Below are 11,515 nucleotides of genomic sequence, written 5' to 3'. Positions count from 1 at the left end.
TCCCGCCTCCAGGCCTGTGAACTCCTCGGTGGGTGGGGCCAACCGCCTGGCTCCGCCCCACCTGGTGTGGACATCAGACCCTGGAGGAGGCAACAAGGATTTTGTGTGACTGATGTAGACTATCTAGGGGAGGGGGTGTGTGTGATTTTGTGTTTGTGACTACCTGGCTAGTCCAGGGCGTCACACATGCTATGCACTTGGAAGAAAGCTGTGAGAATTTAGACTTTATTCTCAAGAAACTTAACTACAAGGAGCATGGATGGTCAATATGTGGTGGTCTAAAAATGTTCTCATTGCTTCTTGGGCAGCAAGGAGGATATATTAAATACCCATGCTGTTCTGCCTCATGGCAGCCTGCTAATAGTCATTCATTGAAATTTCTGTTACAACCCCTAGAGGTCATTGTTATTCTTTTGAATTGCTGAGTTTCCCTTTAAGCTAAATGTATTCTGGGTAAGGAATGCCTCCCTGAGCTGAGAAGAAGCCTGCAGCCATTTTCTCTTTGGATTTGTCAGGAAAGGACATGCCGACTTACCTCTCTGTACATTCACCCCTGCCTAGTGTAATCCGGTGAGCAAAGCAAATTACATGTGTTAGTGATAGAATCCTAGATGGAAGAGTGTAGTAAATGCATTGTACATTGTACTTCTACACCTTTAGTGTCATCCCTGTCTTGTTTGTCTAGATAAGATTTCTATGTATTGCAGATGCAGTGACCTTTCACCTACATTCTCGTAAGAACTGCATCTCATGTACTGTTATGCTATGTTAACTCTGTATTAACACTGTACTGACTGTAATCATTTTCTTGTTATAGTTTTTACCCGTATAAAACAGTATCTTGGATATACCGTATTCTGTCTTCAACTGCATCTTGGATATTCCTATATTCACTGTATATTCCATGTATACTGCAATCAAGTTCACGTTACCAGCTAATAAATCAAGGCTATTGAACTCCACAGTCTGTTTATTTGAAATGTGAACTAGGGTTTAGCTGTATGCTAGAGATTCACAGCATTACGTAAAAGAAGGCAGAACACATGCTTTTTGTGTGAATTGGAAAGCCAGGTTAGGACTCTTCACTGGAGCAAAAAAAATTGGCCAACAAGAACATCTTTGTAACCGGGACTCAAGAACATTGTTGCATAAAGCTTAGTTGATCCCACCTAAAGTTCTCTTGCCACCACTCCACTGTAAGGTTGGACTGATGAAGCTGTTTGTGAAAGCGCTACTGAAAGAAGGAGAGATGTTTAAGTACCTGTGTACCAAGTTTCAGGGACTCCAGCCGGGAGCGGACTCCTGAGTTCCAGACCAGGCAGTCCACCATACACAAAAACAAGTGCAGAGTAAAGGACAGCGACCACCAGCCTGGGTGGGGGACCTGAATGCAACCGGCCGGGGCGGCAGGCCACCAGCACCTTTGGTTTACCGAAAGACTCGTGTGATTCATTTACTGTGAGTAACAAAACATCCCCCTGCTTGCTCAGGCGCGCCGGCCCTTGCCATCACCATACCCTGCACAAAGACACTGGGCCCCGGGGCAATCATCCCTACACACGGAGGGGTTAACATCCAGCTGCCACTACATCTCTCCCGGGTATCCCATAACGGCAGCGGTGGTGTCCCACCTCACCACACACCGTTGGTGGCGTCACAAACTTAATACGGCCTAGCCCATACATCTACATTCCTCCTTTTATTCGACATGTCCGCGAGACCCCCGGGTCGAGCCACTCTCTTAGAAGGTCTGGATCCGACCAACGGCGGCTGCTGGCACAGGGGCAGCACAAAAGCATTTTTGTGGGTTCGGATATTCAGAAACCCATGAATGAAGGATGACGTGTTTTAAACAATAATGAAAACTGTTGAAAAAAGGGCTTGGGACTCTTTGAAAGAAGCAATAAATACGTTTCTAGGTAACAACAAAGAATCAAAATTTAAGTCCATCGTGGAGAACATGCTGAAACGTTTCAAAGCCTTGGGTTGTCTAATGAATTTGAAGTTACATTTTTTACATTCCTATTTGGACTACTTGTCTGAAAACCTTGGTGCTGGTGGGAAGAACAAGAAGGTTTTCATCGGAATATCAAGGAGATGGAACGACGATACCAAAGTAAATGAAACGTGAACATGATTGCCGGATGCTTCACAGAGAAGATCCACAGGCCTTCTATAAGAGAAAAGGGGGATCTAGAGAAAAGGAAAAAGTGCAAGAATAAATTTCTAATAAAGTTGCAGAATGACTGTACAATAAATAAATGTATTTTATATATAAAATTGTGAATATTTTTGGTTACAATAAGTATTTTTCTTGTTCATGTCACTTGTATGTAACTTCACACATGGATTGTACAAAATCAATATTTGATGGTTAAAAAAAAATATTTATTTTTTTTTTTAAATCAGGACATTAGAAAACATAATAATCAGTCACTGGATTTGAAGTTTCATAAACCAAAATTTTACATAGCTGTGTAATTTGTCGGGCACCCACCGACAATAGAATAGCGCCAGATTTAGGAAGCTGGCTGAGGTCTGCAAAGTCTGTAGCCAGGTGACAAAATTGTCCAACCTGGGTTTCTTCCTTAAGTAGTCTCTGGTATGATGATATGGTATAATCCTGGCAGCCGGAGTCGAAATCCCTAGATTGCGGTTATGATCTCCAATCGGAATTGGAGCCCCTAGATTGAAGCCATGTAGCCAAGTGATCCTCTAGTTGAAGCCAAAGTCCCTAGACCGAGTCCACAAGGCATCCTGGTTCTGATCCCCTAGCCAGCTCCTAAGAGCTTAGACTAGATCATGCAACATCCATCAACAACCTGGTGACTCCAAGAAGTCCCCTTTTATAGCCATAACCTTCCCTTAGGATATACTGTGCCCTTATCAGATTGGTTGTACAAGGTTGCTTCTCTTATTGGATGAATTTCAAGCTGCATGGATAATGTTCATTTAAATGATGTGGATAGAAAGACTGAAGATATCTACATGTAGTCTGAAATCCATCATGAATCAATACTATTTTACACAGTCATAAGCAGCCCATGGGCATTCACCTGCATTCAAACCAATAACAGCTCATAGACCAGACAATCCATCTACCACTGGACCAAAGACAGGAAGTTAAATCCACTGCCTGCGGTAACCAACTTAATCCTATAGGCTACTCACACAACAAACCCAACAGAAAGGAAAAAAACATGGCTTTGATTATCCATCCAATGAAAACGCATAACCATTGTGAGCCATTGGACAATGCAATTGGACACTTGGTGACATGGTGCACGGCCCAATGAATCAAGTCTTTACTTCATATTCACGGTTTAAGCCCTTGGGTTCTAATGTGCCCAGAGTACATATCCAGAAAGATTCTCTTTCTTTGAGCTAAACACAAGTCAACAATACATTGTAAGCAGATTCTATTACCAGTCCCACACCATTTTGTGACGCATAATCACACAGTGATCCAATTAAGATTCCAAGTCATCGAACATGTCCAAGCCATACGCAGAGGAGGCAATAGAATTAGGAAGCTCAAAGAAAGGGAATCTTTCTGGATATATACTCTGGGCACATTGGAACCCAAAGGCTTAAACCATGAATATGAAGTACAGACTTGATTCATTGGGCCATGCATGGACATAATGGACATAATTCTAATAGGCAGGACAGGTAATAAGGAGCACAAGTTATATGCTAAAATGTGTTGTGTGACAAGACAGACACAGGAAAGGACATGATAACAGGTGTAGGGACCAACAAGGTGAGACAAGGGGTATCAGGATAGGGTCAAGTAGGTATGAATGTAGTAATGGGGCAGGCATAGAGAATTGTATGTGAATGTGAATTACAATAAATCACTAAGGAAAGGAATATGTGAGTGTGTGCCTAATGTAAACTAATATTGTACTGGCAAAATTATAGATGGAAAGGGAGAAGGGGAGGGGGGAGAGAGGAGGCTGTAATTGACTACAAGGGTATGAGTTATGAGTGATCATAGGGATAGTAGAGACTGGCTAACTGGCTAACACGGTACAAAGATATATTTTACTTGTATCATCATAGGGATAGTGTTACATAAGTGGAAATACCTATGGAGGACCGGATGTGTAAGCGCATACCTTATACAAACCTATAGAGTGCTGATGGGTGAGAGTGTGATGTTAGATATAAGACATCCTATAGTGAATAGTGAGCCGTAATCAAGTGCAACAGGGATATTTCACGTGACTATGGGAACCTGGAAGGTAAAGAAAGGGGAGAAAAAACTGTTAGACAAGGTAATCAGACATAATGTAACCAGTTGATCAGACATGATCACCTGGTTTGAGACCCCCTGCCTTACACTATATAGATATCATGTTCATTCCCCATCTATCTTGCTCAGGAGAGCATCTCCCTCCCCCGGCACCAAGAGCAGCTCATACTGAATTGTTACATTGACTAGTAACACTGCACACAGAAATGCACCTTAATATTCCACTGTTAACCCTTTCCTCCCAGCAGTAACACACAACTCCTCACCTTGATATCATGGTGATTTATGGTCAGAATGACTTCAATGCGATCAGTGATTTCTATTCTAGCTCTGCTCACATAGATTTTATATCCACACTCAACTATAGGCCGTTCTTCATATTTTGGGGGATTTTAGTCAGATATACTAGTTTGTGCCTGTATAGTATTGGTGTAGATGGGAGTGTAGGGCATGGGTTACATGGCACTGTGGTGGAATACTGATGGGAGGTATTGGTGCTGTGTTTGATGCTTCTACTGGGTATTTTCCTACAAATACTGGAACAGCTCACTGCTTAGAATGATCCTTCCCAGCTCTATAATATATTATATATACCCCACAATGCAGGCTCACACACACATTTGTCTCAAGTGTGTTGTAGGGACACAGATACAGTCTTGGTCATGTGACTAAAGGCTACTTTACACACTGCGATATCGGTCCCGATATCGCTAGTGTGGGTACCCGCCCCCATCTGTTGCGCGACACGGGCAAATCGCTGCCCATGCCGCACAACACCGACCAGACCCGTCACACATACTTACCTGCCCGGCGACGTCGCTGTGTCCGGCGAACCGCCTCCTTTCTAAGGGGGCGGTCCGTGCGGCGTCACAGCGACGTCACTGAGCGACCGCCCAATAGCAGCGGAGGGGCGGAGATGAGTGGCCGGAACATCCCGCCCACCTCCTTCCTTCCTCATAGCGGCTGGGAGGCAGGTAAGGAGAGGTTCCTCGTTTCTGCGGTGTCACACGGAGCGATGTGTGCTACCGCAGGAGCGACGAACTACATCGTTACTGCTGCAGTAACGATAATCGAGAATGGAGACCCATGTCACCGATGAGCGATTTTGCACGTTTTTGCAACGATGCAAAATCGCTCATCGGTATCACACGCAGCAACATCGCTAATGCGGCCGGATGTGCGTCACAAATTCCGTGACCCCAACGACTCCGCTTTAGCGATGTCGCAGCGTGTAAAGCCCCCTTTAGTGGGAGTGGTGTACAGGGTCTTAGCAGTAAAGAGTATTCCATATTTCTGCCAGATACCCACAGAGATATTGAAATCTGAAAAAAGAGACTTCTGCTCATTGAAGGTAAGAACTGCTCACATAGCGTTCAACTCCACAGCAAACGAGTGCTCTAGCACTGGCATCTCAGCAGGGATATTCCCCTACTACACATGTGTGTCTAGGTCACTGTGACAGTTTACAGGACATAACTCAGGGCACCTAGACAGAAGGCAGAGGGACTACTTTCTATTTCTGGTGTAGAGCTTAGTACAATATATATATATTTATACTATTACATGGGACACATGTACCTTGTATTACCATTATTCGCTGTATATGAACCCCTTTTCTCCGGGCATTATTTGTCTATAGCATTTTTCACGAACCTGAGGCAACTGAGAACCCTTCAGTGAAGGAATTCCACTAACCCTCACAATACCTACCAGGGGCCTCCCTGCAGTAACTCAGGTAGTTGTACCCATTCTCTTTCCGCATTCTATGTGTTCTTCTTCTTTCTTCTTTTTTTTCTTTTTTCTTCTTTTTATTTCTATCATGTAGTTCAGGGGTTTATAGATATATGTCCTGCATCTCATATTTCCTTTAGTGGTGCTTCTTACCCATTCTCATATCATTTACCCTAGTATTTCATGATCCTGAGGCGACTGAGAACCCTTTAATAAAGGAATCCTTTTTCACCTGAATTGTCAAGTGATACTTACCAGTGACTATCACGTAATGTTACAGGTAGTTCCATTTTCTTCCTCTTCTTTCTCTCCTTTCTTCTTTGTCACACGGTCCATTGTGTTATAGCCCACGTGTCATGATAACACTTGTACCATCTTTTCATTTAGATTCCACCTACAATTATTTACCGATTCCAGTTCTGGAATAGGCTTTCATCATCTACTCACTAGAATTCTCAAGTTCATAAGGTACTGAGACATATACATGTTCACACCATTATAAAGAACAAAGTATAAACATTGAGGTTTTTCTCACACCCATGTTCCTGTGTTCTTTGATATGATATGTGTTCATTTCCTTCACTATATAGGATTGCAAGTTTTCCATTTGTACCTTAATGGCAATGACGCTATACAATTGAACACATATCATCCTGTTATCCATATAGGTGTGTATTTACCTGCTTGACTATTTTTGGTTGTTTGATCCAGAATGTTTCTCCAGATAGGTCATGTGGAAATTTTCTTTCCTCAGTACAAATGTTTTCACTATGGCTTTGGAAAATTTTTTTGTATGTGCATCATGGTCATTTGACCCATTGTACTCTCAAGTAGCAATATATTGTACTGTTATGTTGTACTATGTACTAATTACGTGTTTATATGGTTTTGTAACCCTTTATGATCTTAGATAACTTTATCCTTGATAAAGACCTAAAAACAAGCTCGAAACGTTGGATGAATTATCCTTTTGCACAAATAAAGAATTTTCAGCATTCTAAGAGTTCTTTTCTTACGTTATTGATCACTATAGTGTGCCAGAGCTATTTCTATTGAATTGACTCTTATTTTTTCTGAGCACCTGCTATATACACAGTGAGCCAGACATATTCAATTTTCATTCAGAAGGCAGAGGGAAGCCTTAGCAGCTGAGCCTATATCTTGGCTTGTGAGCATTAGAACAGGCCGGCGATTACAGGGTAACATGAAAAATGTCCAGCTTGCATTATGACTAGAACATGACAATATCCTTTTAAGTACTAACCTATGATGCGTTCCTAAGCAGTTGATGTTATATGTTCTACATTTCATTTTCTGCATACTTTACAAGTAGTAGAATTTGCTTTGATATAGGCAACTGGATTTTCACAATGAAAAGGCAAAGGATAACGCCCGAAAAAGACGCCATACATTATGTCAGTGCCATCACTGACAAACCTGGATTGACCATGAAATACATCAATCCCCTTAAAGGTGAGTTAAAACAAGTTTTAACTAAATTGCCTTAATATTGTCATGCATTAGAATGACTGTCTTAGGTAATGATAAATATTTTCTACAGGAAGAGGAGTGTTTGCTGAAACTGAAATCGAAAAAGGGAGTTTTGTTGCAGAATATCGAGGTGAGCTCACGTATGCACTTACGATGGTAGACAACTACTCGAGATTTATGGTTGTGGTACAAGTCAAAGATCTAATGGCCCATACTGCAGCGAAGGTCTTCCAAGCACACTTATGCAGACCTCATGGCTACTCAGAGAGAGTCCTCACAGATCAAGGCACTGCCTTTGAAGCGGAAATCTTCTAGGACTTCTGCAGCTTTTACCGATGCAGGAAGATGCGTATTACACCCTACCATGCTCAAACCAATGGTTATCAACCTGCTCAGGACTTTACCCCATATTCCAGATGTGGCCTTACAAGTGATTTATAGAGGGGTAACAATACGTTGGGATCATCGGATCTAATCTCCCTTTTTATACACCCTAAAATCTTGTTTGCGTTAGAATAAACAATAACATCATAAAGGTATAGCAGTACCGTTTCAAAGTTTCGGTGTCCCAAGCAGCATTCCATCAGCCTCTTGAAGGTTCCTGGCAAATTGCACAGCTCGAAGGGCATGCTTTTGAACTCGCAGAGACCCATCGGGGTGGCAAAGGCGGTCTTCTCCCGGTCTGCCTCAGCAACGGACACTTGCCAATAGTGACTAGTGAGATCAAGGGTAGAAAAATAATTTGCAGTTGTCAATGCAGCTAGCTATTCCTCAATACAGGGGAGTGGTGCTGTCCTTCTTCTTTAACAGGACCAACGGAGCTGCCCAGAGGCTACAACTGTCACGGATAACCCCAGCCTCCTTCATGTTGCTCAACATGTCCTTGGTACACTGGTAATGTGCAGGTAGATTTGGCTTATATCTCTCTTTGATGGGTGGGTGTGCACTTGTGGGGATGTAGTGTTTGACCCCTTTTATTTTTCAAAAGTCTAGCGGATGTTTGCTGAAGACTTGCTCGTATTCTTGCACTAGCCTGTAGACCCCCTTCTTGTGATGTGAAGGTGTGGAGTCAGTGCCTACGTGTAATTCCTTACACCACTCCTCTGGCTGACTTGGTGAGCTGTCACTGAATGGGTGGGCTGAAGCAATGGTGGATGCTGCTGTTTGGATAGCATGTGTATCTACTGAGAACAGCTTATCAATGGTGGCAAATCGGAGCAGCTTAATCTTTTGCTCTCCGCAGTTCAACACTCTCATGGGCACTCTTCCCTTCCATATTAATGAATAAAACTATGATGTAAATAGCATATAAATACCCCACAAATGCAGATAAAAGTAGGTTATGGGAAAAGGGGGAAGAGAGAAACAGGAAAATAGTGGAATAAAGTATACCTTCCAGGTGGGAGAGGAAATGGCAGCACAGCCAGTGGAGGTGAAGCAAGGGGAGCCTGCAACTAAAGAGTTGAGAGCGTTATCACATGGTGACTGAGCCTGATTGTAACGGGAGCATAGAGGTGCCGATCCTGTCTTACCTGCGTTGGTGTAGAAGTGGGTGTCCTGTGGTGGAGTCAGCTATGTGCAGTGGTGGCCATGGGTTCTTTTATGTGCGACCGTAGTAATAGCTGCGCCCACTTCCTGTATGGGAGTGGAATGCAGTGAGGGTAATGGAACGCACGCCTGCGCATTTGTGTTTAACGTCGCGCATGTGCAGAACGGAGAAAAGGCTGCACTCACTTCCTAATGAAAGGGAGTGAGACGCATCTGGGAAGGGAAGGGAAAAGATTAGGGTTTGGGGATGATGAAAGGGCTTTCTACGGGCAAGGATGGCAAAGGGTGGCAGTGACGGAAAGTCAGGCAGCCTGTCCTGTCCTGTCCTGTCCGTCCGTCTTTTTGTATCATGAATTGGAAAGACTGCAAGGGGGAGGGGAGGTGCTTGTGTCCAAAAGGAGGAGTTATTCAGATTCATTGCAGTGGGCGGCGGCTGCAAAAAGCACCATTCTTCTTGTTTTTGCTCTGCAAAACAGCCTTTTCAAGGGTTGGCTTGGGTGACAAAATGTCTTCTGTAGGCGTGGGTTTGTCTCCCTCTCCCTAAGATGTGTCAGGTATAGGCCAGGGTGCCACTCAAGGCCGTAACCAATTCGGGTTATAGCTTCTCGGCCTTTTGGCTAAGATCAAGTGTAGTTTCGGAGGACGCTACCTTGGTCGGTACTGGAAGGTGCCTGGGATTGCACGTCTGCCGGCCTTGAGGAAGTGTGTGCGCCTTCTGGTGACACATAGCCCTCTTGTGCCTGGACGGTTCCCAGGCAACGGGAGGCGATCACCTTTGTTATTTTGAAGTCCTACTGATAAACAGAAAAAAAAAAAATTAAATCTGTTCTTATCAGTTTAATATCTGATACGTCCCCTCTCTGGGGACCATATATTAAATGGATTTTTAGAACAAGGAGATGGAAAAAATCTTGCTCTGTCCACTGCACGCATTGACCTGGTATTGCAGTACCTCCAGGACCGGTGCACCCCTTCTTAACCCAGTTTCCAAAAGCAGAACTCAATTCACCTGATTCAAATGAGCCCCATTAGTGAATTGAAAGAAAGCAAAAACTTTATATGCACCTCAATTTGGCCAATTCACTTTTCACACTTTCACCCTTTTTTTTATCTTTCACACCTTTTACTTGCTTTATTGATGCAAAAAGCTGTGCCAAATAGCAAACTCATCTCCACTCAACTTGACCAACTCTGCTATGTCCCGTGCAGTATCTTATTCTCAGTCTTATCTAGATCATTTGCAATTGAATAGAATAGATCCCTTTTGGCTGCTTATGACTGTGTAAAATATGTAGTTTTACTGGGCTGGGATGAGAGAATCCATTGAAGCATGGTGTAGGGATTGTGGTTCCTGTGTGCTAAGAAGAGAGGCTGGCACCAGCCAGAAAGCCCCATTGCAGCCAATAATCACTTAATAACTTTTTCAACTTGTCATCATATGGGAGGCCTTCCATTCCTTGTAGTAGTCTAGTTGCCCACCTTTGAACTGACTCTAACTTCTGAATGTCCTTTTTAAAATGTGGAGCCCAAAACTGGTTCCCATATTCCAGATGTAGCCTTACAAGTGATTTATAGAGGTGTAACAATACGTTGGGATCACGGGATCTAATCTCCCTTTTTATACACCCTAAAATCTTGTCCCAAGCAGCATTCCATCAGCCTCTGGAAGGTTCCTGGCGCATTGCACAGCTCGAAGGGCATGCTTTTGAACTCGCAGAGACCCATAGGGGTGGCGAAGGCGGTCTTCTCCCGGTCTGCCTCAGCAACGGACACTTGCCAATAGTGACTAGTGAGATCAAGGGTAGAAAAATAATTTGCAGTTCTCAATGCAGCTAGCGATTCCTCAATACGGGGAGTGGTGCCGTCCTTCTTTTTTAACAGGATCAACAGAGCTGCCCAAAGGCTACAACTGTCACGGATAACCCCAGCCGCCTTCATGTTGCTCAACATGTCCTTGGTACACTGGCAATGTGAAGGTGGTATTGGCTTATAGCTCTCTTTGATGGGTGGGTGTGCACCTGTGGGGATGTGGTGTTGGACCCCTTTTATTCCCCCAAAATCTAGCGGGCTTCCCACCGGTAACCCGCTCCCCAGCTTGGATGGATGCTGAGGGAGCCCCTTTTGCCTGCAGGCTCTGGCCCTGGGAACTGTAGCCTTGGCGGTGACTGTGCTTCCCTCTACGGTGTGAGCTGTTGCCTTCAATCGGGTCTTGACTGCTGGGAAACCCTGGAGGTTCCTGTCGCTAACGGATTTGACCGGTTTTACGGCGACTCCTAGCCTGGTCGGGGTCCGTAGGCCCTGCCGGATGGTGCTGGCTTCTCTTCACTCCCAGATCTGGTACCGGCGGGCCACCGCCCATCCCCGGTCCGTACGGTTCACTTCAATCAGCCTCTCCTGCAGAAGGTCACCACCGTCTGCCAACCTTGCTGAGTGCCCGGGCCACACACCCGGACACGGTCAGTCTCCTCTCCTCTTCACTTCTCTAAC

The 11,515-nt window shown here is 44.2% G+C and overlaps 1 pseudogene; it reads left to right on the top strand.

The window, feature by feature from the left end:
• The first annotated feature begins 9,796 nt into the window (after positions 1-9,796).
• Positions 9,797-10,002, top strand: LOC142286622 (U2 spliceosomal RNA; annotated as a pseudogene).
• Positions 10,003-11,515: the final 1,513 nt, after the last annotated feature.

Source organism: Anomaloglossus baeobatrachus, unplaced genomic scaffold (genome assembly GCF_048569485.1).
Source record: "Anomaloglossus baeobatrachus isolate aAnoBae1 unplaced genomic scaffold, aAnoBae1.hap1 Scaffold_67, whole genome shotgun sequence".
Classification (NCBI taxonomy): Eukaryota; Metazoa; Chordata; class Amphibia; order Anura; family Aromobatidae; genus Anomaloglossus; species Anomaloglossus baeobatrachus.
This window is presented reverse-complemented; position numbering and strand designations above follow the sequence as displayed.